This window comes from Felis catus, chromosome C2, assembly GCF_018350175.1.
Source record: "Felis catus isolate Fca126 chromosome C2, F.catus_Fca126_mat1.0, whole genome shotgun sequence".
Lineage (NCBI taxonomy): Eukaryota > Metazoa > Chordata > Mammalia > Carnivora > Felidae > Felis > Felis catus.
In genome coordinates, this window is record NC_058376.1 from 144,526,498 (window position 1) to 144,542,073 (window position 15,576).

At 39.4% G+C, this 15,576-nt stretch overlaps 1 protein-coding gene and 1 pseudogene across 12 annotated transcripts in view; one reads left to right on the forward strand and one right to left on the reverse strand.

Annotated features, from left to right (window-relative positions):
- The window catches only part of RBMS3 (RNA binding motif single stranded interacting protein 3), a 1,326,374-nt gene that overhangs the window by 194,798 nt on the left and 1,116,000 nt on the right, over positions 1-15,576 (forward strand). The gene's annotated exons all lie outside the window — the stretch shown is intronic.
- Positions 13,518-13,702, reverse strand: LOC101088687 (annotated as a pseudogene).

The following is a 15,576-nucleotide window of genomic DNA, read 5'->3' on the forward strand; positions in this document are numbered from 1 at the left end:
GAAATTTATTAATTCACCAAAGGGCTATAAAAATCAAGAACTACCAATTAGTCCTAAGAAATAGTATAAAGAAAAGCATATTTTTTCACTTTACCCGGCTCACCAAAAACCTATGAGGACAATAGCTACCAGATAAATAAACAAGCTGTTACAGTGATTACTGAGCTGGTCTCCTGATTTGTGCATGGGCATTAGTCATGTAACTGTAGGCTTAATCGTCCTTTCAACGGGCATTTACTGAGTGCCTACTGTGTACCAGTCACTGTGTCAGATGAGGAATCTATTACTTATCACTCACTATGGCACTTTTCTCAATGTTCTTAAGAAATTTTAACAAGCAATAATAAGACAATATATTTTCACACATCTAGGAAATTAGACATGTTTTTCTTACATTTTAGAAATTAAAAGAAAATTAAGCAAATGGCACTAGAATTAGAAAGAATGAGCAATTCATTAGGCAATGAGAATATTAACTAGAAATTGGGAAACTCTTTCCTATTTTAATATGCACTTGAGCTTAATTGGCTAAGTTTTGAATATGGGGTGATGAGTTGAGTTGTTAATACAAATCACACACCTTTTATATACTTAATAAAATCCAAGAGTCTGGGATGCATTTGCGTTGCAGACAATTTATCTGCAGGAGTCAGTGAGTTGAGTAATAGAAAGGGATAATAGGAAATCAGTGGCTGAGAAACCTATAAAGTAAATTAACGTGTGCCTTACTTTATTAATTTATAACAATAATGTAATGGATAAATCAATGAGGAGTGCTTTGAGAGAAATGGATGGAGGGAAGAGTTCCTCCTTTTTGCAATTTGTTGAAATCATTTCCTGTGCAGAGGAAATATTGGCCAGATGTAAAGAACTGTCTTGCTTGTGGCATGGAGAAGAATTGTGTTGTGTAGAAGAATGAGTGGGTGCTCTGCTCTTTTCCTTGGGTCTTATGAGTTTAGGGAGCTCCTTTTGACTTCCAGATGCTAGTATTTGCTTTTCTTTGCCTAATGGCTTTTTTCCAAAGCCTCCACTGTAAAGAGGTGCTTGGAAAATAACTTAGTCCCTGCTTTTCAGCAGCCCTCAACCAATGACTGATAGGAGTTGGTGTATAAATACCCCAGCTCCCTAGTTCCTTGGGTGGTATATGTCCCAGGTATTATTTTACACAGTTCCCCAGAGTTTCCATTCAGGGTGAAGTTCCATTTATCCACAAGGCAAGCTGGCTTGATGGCCTGCCTTCTCTTCACTATGTCATTTTCTCACTTACTTAGTAATGCTTCCTGCAACTCCCAAAGAAACGCTTGCACTTGAATCCCTGCTTAGGGTTGGAGTCTGGGAAAACCCAAACTAAGAAAGGAACAAAGAATGTGGGCTCTTTGGGTCTCTCACTTATCATGGAACCTGGGCAGTGGCCTGATTTTCCAGGTTCTGTAGTACTGACTTGAAAGTACTGCTTATAGAATCTCATTCGCTGGCATCCTGGGTGTCGGAGTCTTGAGCAGGTGGGACTCTGCTTACAGAGGAGCGTTCTGAACAGAGGAGATCTTTTCATTGCTTCCTTGCGTCCCTCTCCTATCAGTTGTGTCCCGTAGCCTTCTCATCGCATAGCACTGGCAGAAGACAGATTGGTGCTCATCAGACTGAGCTTTCATTTTCCACTGCCACTCTTCAAAGAATGCGGTAAACATTTGTCTCAGGAACATTCAGAGTGAGCATTTTTCTCCTTTTACTCCTGCCATAACCAGCTTAATTAGCACTTTGCACAAGCTACATAATGCCTATTGTAGACGCTCTGTCTCTGTTCCGTTTAGGGAAAGAATGTCCCTTTCCAAACCTCTGTGTGTGTCTCTGGGTGGGGGTGGGGGAAGTTGTGCAGCATGAATTTTTCTCTCAGCCATCATCTTCCACCTTCACTACTATAAATAGTCTCGTTAGTGGTCTCCTGCTTCTTCTCTTAAACCGCAAGGATCTATTTTCCAATGAGCAGCCAGGTCAGTTAAAATAGAAATTCATTCATGACCTTTCTCCAAAAACCCTCCGATGGCTTTCTTATGCCCTCCTATAAAATCAGAACTGTCCTGCCATATTACAAGGTCTCCCTCCCTCATGCCCTTAAGGTCTTTTTGCTCAGATGTCACCTTCTCAGGGACGCCTTTCCCGACCACTCTGTTGGAATCTGCAAGTCCATCCCTCAGACTCTCTGTCTCGTTTCTCTGCTATATTTTTATAGTATATATTGCTGTGTGATTTACTGCATGTTTGCTTATTTGTTTGTTGATTATCTTACTTCACTAGAGCAGTGCTTCTTTCCTTTAGCAAAATGCATTTGAGATTTATCCTTGTGGGTCTCAGTGGTTCATTCCTTTTTACTGGTGAGTAGAATTCTACTGGGTGGATGCATCTAAGTTTGTTTATCCATTCATCATTTAAAGGACTTCTGGATTGTTTCCATTTTGTGGTAATTATGAATAAAGTTGCTGTAAATATCTGTTCACAGGTTTTTGTGTGAATATTTTCCATTTCTCTTGGGTAAATACCTAGGAGTGGGATTACTAGGGCATATAGTAAGTATATGTTTAATTTTATTAGAATCAGCCAAACTGTTTTCCAAAGTGGTTACACCATTTTGCCCTCTCGCCAGCAATGGATGAAAGTTCTAGTTGTCTGAAATCTTTGCTAGTATTTGGTATTGTAGGTTTAGAAGCTTGGAGCCCCGTTTATTTCATTTCATTTATTTTTTTATTTTTGAGAGAGAGAGAGAGAGAGAGAGAATGAGAGGGGAAGGGGCAAAGAGAGAGGGAGGCATAGAATCTGAAGCAGGCTCCGGGCTCTGAGCTGTCAGCACAGAGCCCGATGCGGGGCTCCAACTCACAGACGGTGAGATCATGACCTGAGCCGAAGTCAGCCGCTTAACGACTGAGCCACCCAGGCGCCCCATGGAGTACCCTTTAAAAGAGTACCTGAGACTCATCATTGTATTTAATCAGAATTTCCAGGTGTGTGGCCCAAGTGCAGATCTTTTTTTATTCCTGGTAAAATCTATAATTTAAAAAAACTGTTAGTGTTAATTTAGTTTATCTTTTAGAATAGTTTAGGTTAAGAGACAAGTTGTGAAAGTACAGACAGTTCACATGTATTCCCTCTTCCTGCACACTGTCACCTGTTGTGAACATCTTAATTAGTGTAGTGTGTTAGTTACAATTGGTGAACTGGCATTGATACGTTATTAACTAAGGTTCATGCTTTACATCAGGGTTCACTCCGTTTTGTACAATTCTGTGGGTTTTTTTAAATTTTTTTTTTAACGTTTATTTATTTTTGAGGCAGAGAGAGACAGAGCATGAATGGGGGAGGGGCAGAGAGAGAGGGAGACACAGAACCGGAAGCAGGCTCCAGGCTCCCAGCCATCAGCCCAGAGCCCGACGCGGGGCTCGAACTCACGGACCGCGAGATCGTGACCTGAGCTGAAGCCGGACGCTTCACTGACTGAGCCACCCAGGCGCCCCTTCTGTGGGTTTTGATAAGTGCAGACGTTATGTGTCTACCATCACAGTGTCGTACAGAATAGATTCATGTCCCTACATCCTCCTCTGTCTTCCACCTGTTCATCCTTCCCCTCAAACACCTGGAACCCCTGGCAAGCACTGATCTTTTTCATTGTCTCTAGTTTTGTCTTTTCCTGGATGTCATATAGTTGGAATTTTACAGTGTGTAGCCTTTCAGACTGGCTCCTGTCACCTATTAATGTGTATTTAAGGTTCCTCAGATCCTTCTAAAAATCTTCTCAGGAAATTATAATGTGCAGCCAGGTTTGAGAAGCACCAAATTAGAATATAAGCTCCCAAAGGATATTTCTTTTCTTTGACTATGTTTTGTTGATTTGTATATCCCCAGAGCCTAGAATACTGGCTGGCATAGAACAAGCTGTCCCTAAATATCAAATGGGTGGATGAATGAATGAATCAATGAATGAAGGCCATACCAGGTCCACAGAGACTTGAATACTCCTCCTGATGATCGTCATGAGCTCTAAGAGGGGTTTCACACCAAAGGATCCACTGAATTGATCATTTTTATTTGCCTGGAGTTTGCCACTCCCTATTTTGCTACACGCATATGTGGTTACTCCTCAAAATGCAACACACGTTGAACTTCCCTGCATAACTGCTTTATTACCTTCGTTTGGAAATGTTCTCTTTCGCTGTGCTTCTCAAATACGTCCAGACTTTCCACACCTAACTCAGATTGGATTTCTTACAAAAGAACTTCTCAGGTACCCAAACCCCTCCCTAGACTCTTAAAATAATTAGTGCTTCTAGATACACTGGGCGCTGTGAAGTGCTGTCTGTTTTTCTATTCGGTTGCTGTCCTGAAATTCTATTAAGAGTTGATTGTATTACTTCCCTGTGTTCCTACCAGACTCTAAGCACCCTGAGGGCAGGGGGTATATTGTTAGCCACTTTACTTGTTTCAATCCTCCCTAGCCCCTAGCATTGTACCAAGCTCCATAAATATTTGCTAACTTGTTTGTTTTTCTAGTTCAGGAAATGATGCTCTGTGAGGGTTGAAAATGATATTATGGGAACAGTGTGGGTCCAGGCAGCCAGATTGGGGCACCAGTCATTGAGCCTCTCTAGGCCTCAGTTTCCTCATTCACATAATTACTGTTTATACTAAAGTTTCTAATTTCTTCTCTATTTGTACCATTCTGTGTTTTGATTATCATAGTAACAATAGTGGAATTGGACAAATGACTATATCTAGAAAGATACAGTTTTTGATGTGATTATGCATCAGTCTTTGGAACAACAAAGAGGAATAAAAGTATTAGCTGGAGACAAGTCTGATTTTTGTGGAAAATTTTCATGAGTTATTTTCCTTTCCCCTGTGGCCTGTCCCTTACCTTCTTTTCTTCTACACTTTCCCGGTATTCAAAGGTACATTCAAGTTCCACCTCACAGAACCTTTCACGGTTTGTAACTTTGCTTGCTTTTCACTTGTTCTTGTATTTTTCCCCTTCTGTCTACTAACTTCAAGAGAGGAACTGCACAAATCGTCTTTGTATCAGTGCCTGATATATAATAGGCCATAAATAAGCATCTGTTAAATGAATTAATGCCACGGTTTGCCACATTTATTTCATTACGGACCTCCTCCCCCTTTTTATTTTGCTTGAGTCATCTATTTATTTGATAATCCCACCCACATTAGTAAAAACAGTACCCACCTGATATTAAACAAGTCCCATGTGTCCAGGACCTTTCAAGCAATTTATATGTATGATCTTTAGAATAGTCCTGGTTTTACTGTTTTTGATTTGGGAATTTCAGATGAGGAAACAGAGGCGTGGAGAGTTAAAGTAACTTCCTAAGTCACACAGTTCCTTGAGAAACCAGGGATCTGATAACTCAGTATGAAAAATGCTGGTCTAATGGCATTCACCAGCTCTGGTGAATGGCCGAGACTGACCTGCATTTGAATCTAGAATGGCGTGGGTTCTGGAATGGATTGCTGCTTTCTCAATGTGGGTTTAGAGGACTTCCGAGGAAGATGGCAGAGTAGAAGGACCCTAAGCTCACCTCATCCCATGGATACAACTAGAAAACATCCACATCAGTTTAAATAATCCAAAAACTGACCCAAAGACTGGCAGAATAGACTCTCCACAGCTTGATGTAAAGAAGAAGCCACATTGAAGAGGGTAAGAATGGCAGAGACACAGTTGGGAGCAAAATGGACCATGGCCATCCATGGGAGGGAAGGATGTCAGGGAGAGGAGAGGAAAAAAACTCTCACACCAGGGAGCCCACATGGGGAAGATGGATCCCCATAACATTTGGCTTTGAAAACCAGAGGGGCTGAATTTTGTGAGTTCTTACTACCAGTCAGACTTAAAAACTGGAATTTTAGAAATCAGTGGGCTCGGCTCTGGGAGAACTAGAATGGCAAGTGAAAATTGAGTCCTTGCCCTTTAAGAGATAGGACAACAAACAACCTCATACAGATACAGCATGGAAGCAGCAGTTTGAAAAACACCTGAGGTATACAGGAAGGAGAGTGGTTTATTCATCTCAGAAGCATGTTCCAGAGGGATAGAGATCTTGGGAGACTCCTCTAGGAGCAAAGGAACTGGCAAGGTCCATATCCCACCTCATCTTCCAGCATATACACATAGCCACCTGCAGGAAATAGCACAGCTCCAGCAATCACTACCTAACTTGCTAACACTGCTGCTCCTTACCCCCCGTGCACGCTGCCGCAGATACCCCCCTCCAATATGCTCCTGTCTGGCGCCCATCCAGGCTGGTACCTAAGGCCTGACAGTGTGCAAGCAGCGGCACCAGAGGCCAGCACCACTCCAAGGTGACTCCTGTCCTGGGGGGAGTGTAAGATACCCAGACATGCAAGTCGGAATGTGGTTGCGTCAGTGGGCTGGAGGCAGACAACTGGTCTGGCTATAGGCCCCACTCAACGATGAAAGCCTCTCAAGGGACAGCGCAGGGAAAACACCCTGCAGTTTGGTGCTACTGCATCTCTGGCAAGCCCAAGGAAGCCCCCGACTGGCCTATTAACACCACAGGGACCAGACACTGTGCACAATAGGTAAAGAGAGCCACTGCAGACAACTGGACTGAAGGAAAAATCAGCTCAGCAAAATCAGCAGGGCACATGCAACACACATAGAAGATATGCCTGAAATGCCAGGTGTTGGTGAACAGGGAACACTGTACTGTAGGGCACTATAAGACCTCTTCTTCATAAGGCCACTACTTTCAAGAGCAGGAGACATAGCTGACTTTCCTAACATGTAGAAGCAGACACAGAGAGTTAGACAAAGTGAGACAGAGGAATACGTACCAATTGAAAGAACAGGACATAATCACAGCAAGAGAGCTAAACAAATGGAGATGTGTGATATGCCTGGTATAGAATTTAAAGTGACCGTCATAAAGATACTCACTGGAGTCAAGAAGAGAGTGGATGACATCAGGGAGACCTTTACAAAAGAGATAAAAAAAAGGACCAATCAGAGATGAAGAACACAATAAATAAAATTAAAAATACACGAGATGTGGGGCACCTAGGTGGTCAGTCGGTTAAGTGGCTGACTCTTGGTTTTGGCTCACGTCATGATCTCACAGTTCGTGAGTTTGAGCCCCACGTTGGGTTCTGTGCTGACAGTGCAGAGCCTGCTTGGGATTCTTTCTCTCACCCTCTCTGTCTGCCCTTCTCCTGCTCTCTTTTTCAAAATAAATAAATTAAATAAAAAATACACTAAATGGAATAAATAGCAGGCTAGAGGAAGTAGGAGAGTGAATCTTACCTGGAAGATAGTAATAGAAAATAAGCTGAGCAGATGAGAGAAACAAAAAAAAAATTTGCATAATGAGAATAGACCTAGGGAACTCAGTGACACTATCAAGCATTATAGGGATCCCAGGGGCACCTGGGTGGCGCAGTCGGTTGGGCGTCTGACTTCAGCTCAGGTCACGATCTCGCGGTCCGTGAGTTCGAGCCCCGCATCGGGCTCTGGGCTGATGGCTCAGAGCCTGGAGCCTGCTTCCGATTCTGTGTCTCCCTCTCTCTCTGCCCCTCCCCCGTTCATGCTCTGTCTCTCTCTGTCTCAAAAATAAATAAATGTTAAAAAAAAAAAAATTTATAGGGATCCCAGAAGGAGAAAGAAGGAGAGGGGGCAGAAAAGTTATTTGAAGAAATAATAGCTGAAAACTTCCCAAATGTGGGGAAGGAAATAGAAATCAAGATCCAGGAGGCACAGAACTCCCCCAACAAAATCAATCCAAGGAGGCCCACACCAAGACATATAATAATTAAAATAGCAAATTTTAATAAAATTTGTAGTGATAAAGAGAGAATTTGAAAAGCAGAAACAGAAGAGAAAGCAATTACGTACAAGGGAAACCCCATAAGGCTGTCAGCTGTCTTTTTAGCAGAAACTTTGCAGGCCAGAAGGATGTAGCATGATATATTCAAAGTGCTGAAAGGAAAAAAATCTGCAGCCAAGAATACTCTATCCTACGAGGCTATCATTCCAAACAGAAGGTGAGATAAAGAGTTTCCCAGACACACAAAAGTTAAAGGAATTCACGACCAGCAAACCAGCCCTATAAGGAATATTAAAGGGGACTCTGAATGGAGAGGAAAGACCACAAGTAAGAGTGAGAAAAGTAGGAAGCACAAAAGCCATGAAAATAAGTATATCTTTAAATACTCAGTGAAGGGACTCTCTCACACACACACACACACACACACACACACACAAAGATGTAAAGTGTGACACCATATACCTAAAACATGGGGGTAGAGGAGTGAAGACTGTGTTCAAACTTAAATGTCCACCAACTTAATATGGACTGCTATATGCAGAAATGTTATACACAAACTGAATGGTAACCAAAAATGAAAAACCAGCAATAGATATGCCAAAAATATAGAAGGAAATCTAAGTATATTACTAAAGAAAGCCAAATAATCACAAGAGAACAAGGAAAGAAAGGAAAGAGCAGAACTACAAAACAACCATGAAATAAGTACCAAATTGGCAATAAAATCATACCCATGAATAATTATTTTGAATGTAAGTGGACTAAAGGCTCCAATCAAAAGACATAGGGATAGGTGACAGAATGGATAAAAAAGCGAGACTCATCTATATGCTGCCTACAAGAGACTCATTTCAGACCTTAAAGACACGTACAGATTGAAAACAGAGGAAATGGAAAAGAAATCCAGGGCTGAAATACTTGTAGCAAACAAGATAGACTTTAAAACAAACACTGTATCATTAGGCAAAGAAGGGCACTATGTCATCATAAAGGGAACAATCTAACAAAAAGATGTAACAATTGTAAATATTAATATTGTAAATATTGATATACCCACATGGGAGCACCCAAATGCATAAAGCAGTTAATAACAAACCTGAACGGAATAATCAATAGTCATACCATAATAGTAGGGTACTTTAACACCCTAGACACTTCAATGGATAGATCATTCAAACCAAAAATCAATGACAAAACCGTCTCTTTGAACAACACATTGGACCAGATGGATTTAACAGATATATTCAGGACATTCTACCCTAAAGAAGCAGAATACATATTCTTTTCGTGTGCACATAGAACATTCTCCAGAGTAGATTCCATATTAGACCACAAAACAAGTCTCAACAAATTAAAAAAAAAATTGAAATCATACCATGCATCTTATCTGAACATAATGCTATGAAACTATAAATCAACCACAAGAAAAAATCTGGAAAGAGCACAAAAATGTGGAAGGTAAATAACATGCTACTAACAATGAATGGGTCAGCCAGGAAATCAAAGAAGAAATCAAAAAGCATATGGAGATAAGTGAAAACACAATGGTCCCAAATCACTGGGGTGCAACAAAAGCTGTTCAAAGGGCAAAGATTATAGTAATACAGGCATACCTCAAGAAGCAGGAATAATCTCAAATAAACAACCTAACTAACGTTACACCTTCAAGGATCTAGAAACAGAACAACAAACAAAACCCCAAACCAATGGAAGGAAGAAAATAATAGAGATTAGAGCAGAAATAAATGAAATAGAACCTAAAAGCAAAACAAAAACAAAAAACAAAACAGACAAAAAAGAAAAAAAAAAAAACCTATAGTAGAACAGATCAAGGAAACCAGGAGCTGGTGTTTTGAAAAGATCAACGAAATTGATAAACCTTTAGCCAGACTCATCAGAACAACAACAACAACAACAACAAAGTGAGAGAGAGAGGACTCAAACAAAACCAGAAACAAGAGGAGAAATAACAACTGAAATACACAATGGATTATAAAAATATTATGAAAAATTATTTGTCAGCAAATTGGACAACCTAGAAAGAATGGCTAAATTCCTGGAAACATATCATCTCCCAAATCTAAGCCAGGAAGAAATAAGAAATTTGAACAGAGGAATTACCAGCAATGAAATTGAACTAGTAATCAAAAACTTCCAGCGACCAAAAGTCCAGGAGCAAATAGCTTCGTAGGCAAATTCTACTAAACATTTAAAAAAGAGTTAATATATATTTTCCTCAAACTATTCCAAAAAATAGAAGAAAAGGAAATCCCCCAAATTCATTCTATGAGGCCAGTAGTACCCTGATACCAAAACCAGAATAAAGACACTTCAAATAAAAGGGAACTATAGGTCAATACCTCTGCTGAACATAGATACAAAAATCCTGAACAAAATATTGACAATCCAAGTCCAGTAATACATTAAAAAAATCATTCACCACAATCAAGTGGGATTTATTCTGGGGAAGCAAGGGTAGTTCAGTATTCACAAATCAATCAATGTGATACATCACATCAATAAGAGAAAGTATAAAAACCATATGATCATTTCAATCAGTGTAGAAAATAAAGTGACAAAGTGTAACATCCATTCATGATTAAAACCCTCGACAAAGAAATTTAGAAGGCATATACCTCAACAGAATAAAGGTCACATGTAAAAAACCCCCGGCTAACATCATACTCAATGAAGAAAAACAGAGCTTTTCTCTTAAGCTCAGGATATCCACTCTTAACCACTTTTACTCAACAGAGTACTGGAAGTCCTAGCCATAGCAGTAAGATAAGAGAAAGGAATAAAAGACCCACAGATTGGTAAGGAAGAAGTAAAACTAGAAGTACTTGTACATGACATGACACTCGATAGAGAAAACCCTAAGGACTCCACTAAAAATCTACTAGAATTGATAAAAATGAATTCAGTAAAGTCACAGGATACAAAATCAATGTAGAAAGTCTGTTGCCTTTCTATACACTAATAACAAAGCAGAAGAAAGAGAAAAAAATTAAGAAAACTATCCCATTTACAATTGCATAATAATAACATACCTAGGAATAAACTTAACCAAGGAAATGAAAGACTTATACTCTGAAAATCATAAGACAATGAGGAAAGAAATTGAAATGACAGAAACAAATGGAAAGATATTCTATGCTCATGGATTGGAAGAACAAGTGTTGTTAAAATGTCCATAATACTCAAAGCAATCTACAGATTGATGTAATACCTATCAAAATACCAACAGCATTTTTCATAGGACTAAACAAAGCAATCCTAAAATTCTTATGGAACCACAAAAGACCTCAGAGGGCCAAAGCAATCTTGAAAAAGAAAAATAAAGCCATAGTTATTAAAATTCCAGATTTCAAGTTATACTACAAAGTTGTGGTAATCAAAACGATATGGTACAGAAACAAAAACAGAAACATCGATCAACAGAACAGGATACCAAGCCCAGAAACAAACCCATGACTATATGCTCAGTTAATCCTAGACAAAGGTAGTAGGAATATGCAGTGAGGAAAAAGACAGTCTTTTCAACAAATGGTATTGGGAAAAATGGACAGCTACATGCAAAAGAATGAATTGGGCCACTTTCTTACATCATACACAAAATGAACTCAAAATGGATTAGAGGCCTAAATGTGAGACCTGAAACCCTAAACATCATAGAAGAGAACATAGGTGGTGGGTAACTTCTTTGACAAGCCATATCAATATTGTTTTCTAGATAAGTCTTCTGAAGCAAGGGAAACAAAGTTTCAAAAAATAAACCATTGGGACTGCATCAAAATAAAAAAGCTTCTGCACAGTGAAAGAAACAATCAATGAAACTAAAAGACAACTTACTGTTTAGGAGAAGATATTTGTAAATGGGTTATCTGATAAAGGGTTAGTATATAAAATAAATAAAGAACTTCTACCATTCAACACCCCCAAACCAAATAGTCCATTAAAAAATGGGCAGAAGACATGAACAGATGGTCAAGAGACACAGGAAAAGATGCTCAACATCTCTCATCATCAAATCAAAACCACAATGAGATATCATTTCGTACATGTCAGAATAGCTAAAAACACAGGAAACAACAAGTCTTGGTGAGGATGTGGAGAAAAAGGAACCCTTGTGCACTCTTGGTGGAAATACATACTAGTACAGTCACTATGGAAAACAGTATGGAGATTCCTCAAAAAGTTAAAAATAGAACTACCCTATGATCCAGGGATCACATTACTGAGTATTTGCCCAAATAATAGATAAATACTATTTCAAAGGGATACATGCACCCTCATGTTTATAACGGCATGTAATAGCCAAATTATGAAAGCAGCCCAAGTGTCTATTGATAGATGAATGAATAAACAAGTGGTTATATACACAATGGAATCTTATTCAGTCATAAAAAGAATGAAGTTTTGCATTTGCAACAACATGGATGGAGCTAGAAAGTATAATGCTAAATGAAATAAGTCTGTGAGAGAAAGAGAAATACCATATGATGTCACTCATATGTGGAATTTAGGAATCAAAACAAATGAACGAAGGCAAAAATAGACAAGAGAGACAGACCAAAAAACAGACTCTTAACTATAGAGAACAGATGGTTACCAGAGGGGTGGTTGGTGAGTGAATTAGGTGAAGGAGATTAAGCATACATTCATCTTGATGAGCAGTGAGTAATATTTAGAACTCGTGAATCACTGTATTGTACTCCTGAAACTAATATAACACTGTATGTTAAGTATATTGGACTTAAAAAAAAAGTCAGTCTGTTATTCATTTACCTTTATCTGTGTAATAATAATGATAATCAGGGGCACCTGGGTGGCTCAGTTGGTTGAGCATCTGACTTCAGCTCGGGTCATGATCTCATGGTTTGTGAGTTCAAGCCCTGCATCCGGCTCTGTGCTGACAGCTTGGAGCCTGGAGCCTGCTTCAGATTCTGTGTCTCCTTCTCTCTCTGCCCCTCCCCCACTTACGCTCTGTCTCGCTCTCTCAAAAATGAATAAACATTAAAAAAAAAAAAAACAAAAAAATAATGATCATACTCACCTGAAATGGTGTTTGTAGAAATTGAATGAAACAATGTATCTAATGAAGGTTACATCGTCAGTGGCTAGTGATAAATGCTGAGGAATGTTAGTTATTATCTATAGAGAGTTTAGCACAAAACAGTACTTGATGAACATGTTACATTTTCTGTCACTCCCCCCCCCTTTTTTTTTCATCTCTGAGCCTTTGGTGGTTTGGTTTACCTTGAAAGTTCTAATAGCAGTACGTTAGTTACATGGGACTAAATACATACCCAACAGCCTTAAATATTGTAACTCCACCCAATTAAAGTTTATGTCTCACTCACAAAAAGTCCAAAAGGAGTTTTTTGATGGGGCATCTATGTTCCAAGCTGCGACTCCCATCCTCCACTGCATCCTCTGCCTTGAGCACAAAGACAAGAGCAAGCAGACCATCTCAGGAGGGTTTGAAAATAATTACAAACACAATGCCTTTTTTTTTTTTTTTGGTGCACCTCACAGGTCCTTTTATTCATGCCACAAAGGCAATACGTCTACAAGTGAACAGCAATGCTCCATGTTCTCCTCTAACAGAGCTTACCTGAGATCTACAGCCAGACTGATGCCCCATCTGATGTGTACTCCAAGTAAAGCTGGTTAATGATGACCCTGAGCAGGTCCAGGACTCAAAGCTTTCAAAGCTTTGACTTCTTTCATCAGCGCTCCTGATTTTATGAACGATGATGCCCATCAACCCCACTCCTACCTAAATCTCCTGGTAAACTTGGGTGTGATGGGGCTTCAAGGGGGACCCAGACATTTTCAACAAGGCTTTGAAGCATCTCGGCATAGGAGGCCTGGTTCAGGCCTCCCCAACCTGTACAGCCAAGGACTCGGAACGATCACCGGGTGCCATGTTGCCTAGTGTGTATATCGTTGACTCTGGATAAAGGCTCAGGAACCCTATGTACTTTCTGGTTATATTTAGGTAATTGAAAGTCCAGTAGTCAAAATGTCCAGTCTATTGTAATTAGCAAAGTTGTGAACATGATTTGAAGTTAATTAGTTTTCCCATCGAGAACTGGAGACTGTGACAGGTGGTTTACAGTGGGAAGGGTGAATATAGTCATTAAAGCTTCCTATTTCTCATCTCCCCTCCTCCTCACCATTCTGTAAACATTTTAGAAGAAAATAAAGTTTTATCATGTTCAGTATGTGGCTTGCTGATTTTTCACAAAGTAAAACACATTGTAAAAACTCATGTAATGTAGATTCTTCGGGTTTTGTCTGTTATGAAATGTCTAATTTCTTTTTTTCTCTCCTTTCTCGATATTTTCGATATTTCCTTCCACTCTTTTCTTGCTTGCGTGGTTTCTGAGAAGTTGGATACAGTTTTATCTTTGTTTCGCTATAGGTAATGTGTTTTCACTCTCTTGCTTCCTTCAGGATATATTTTTTTTAATCTTTTGATTTTCTGTAGTTTGAAGATGTTCCTAGGTATAGATTTTTTAAAATAATTTTTATAGGTTATTTAAATTTTAAATCCAAGTTAGTTAACATGTAGCGTAGTATTGTTTTCAGGAGTAGAATTTAGTGATTCATCACTTAACATGTAACACCCAGTGCTCATCCCGACAAGTGACAAGTGCCCTCGTTAATGCCCATCACCCATTTAGCCCATCCCCCCACTCCTCTCCCCTCAGCAACCCTCAGTCTGGTCTCTATGTTTAAGAATCACTTATGGTTTGCCTCCCTCTCCCTTTGTATCTCATTTTTCTAGGTGGAGGTTTTTTGACATATATCCTTCATGGTGAACTCTGAATTTCCTGGAGCTGTGGTCTGGTGTCTGATGTTAGTTGGGGGGAAATTCTGTCATTATTATTTTAAATATTTCTTCTGTTCCTTTCTTTCTTCTCCTTTTGGCATTCTCATTCTGTGAACATTACACCTTTTGTAGTTGTCCACAGTCCCTGGAATTCTGTTCTGTATTTTTCATCTTTGTTCTCTTTGCTTTTGAGTTTTTGATCTATTGCTATATCCTCTAGCTCACTGGTTCTTTCCTCAGCCATGTCCAGTCTATATCAACTTATGAAAGTTGGTCTTCATTTCTCTTACAGTGTTTCTTTTGTTTTCTTTGCTTTTTTTTTTTTTTTTTTTTTTTTTTTTACCTCTAGTATTTCTTTTTGAGTCTTTCTCAGGATTTTTATCTCTTAGCTTTCACTGAACATCTGTTCTTTCATGCCATGTACTTTATCCATTAAAGCCCTTAGCATATTAATCATAGTTGTTTCAAATATCTAATCTGATGGTTCCAATTTCCCTGCCATAATGGTGCATATCTGGTGTAGCAAGCATCCTGGTGCTTACTCTGCCTCTTCAAACTATATTTTTACCTCTTGGTATGCCTTCTTAACTTTTTCTTCATAATCAGACATGATGTACTGAGTCAAAGCACCTCCAGTGGATAGGCCTTTTAGCGACGTGGGGGTGAGGTGTGGGGAAGGGGAAGCAGTCTATATAAGTATTATTTTTTAATGTTTTACTTATTTTTTGAGAGAGAAAGAGAGCGAGTGAGCACAAGCTGGGAGGTGCAGAGAGAAAGAGAGAGAGGGGGACAGAGGATCAGAAATGGTCTCTGGACTGACAGCGGTGAGCCCAACGTGGGGCTTGAACTCATGAACCGTGAGATCATGACCTGAGCTGAAGTCTGACGCTC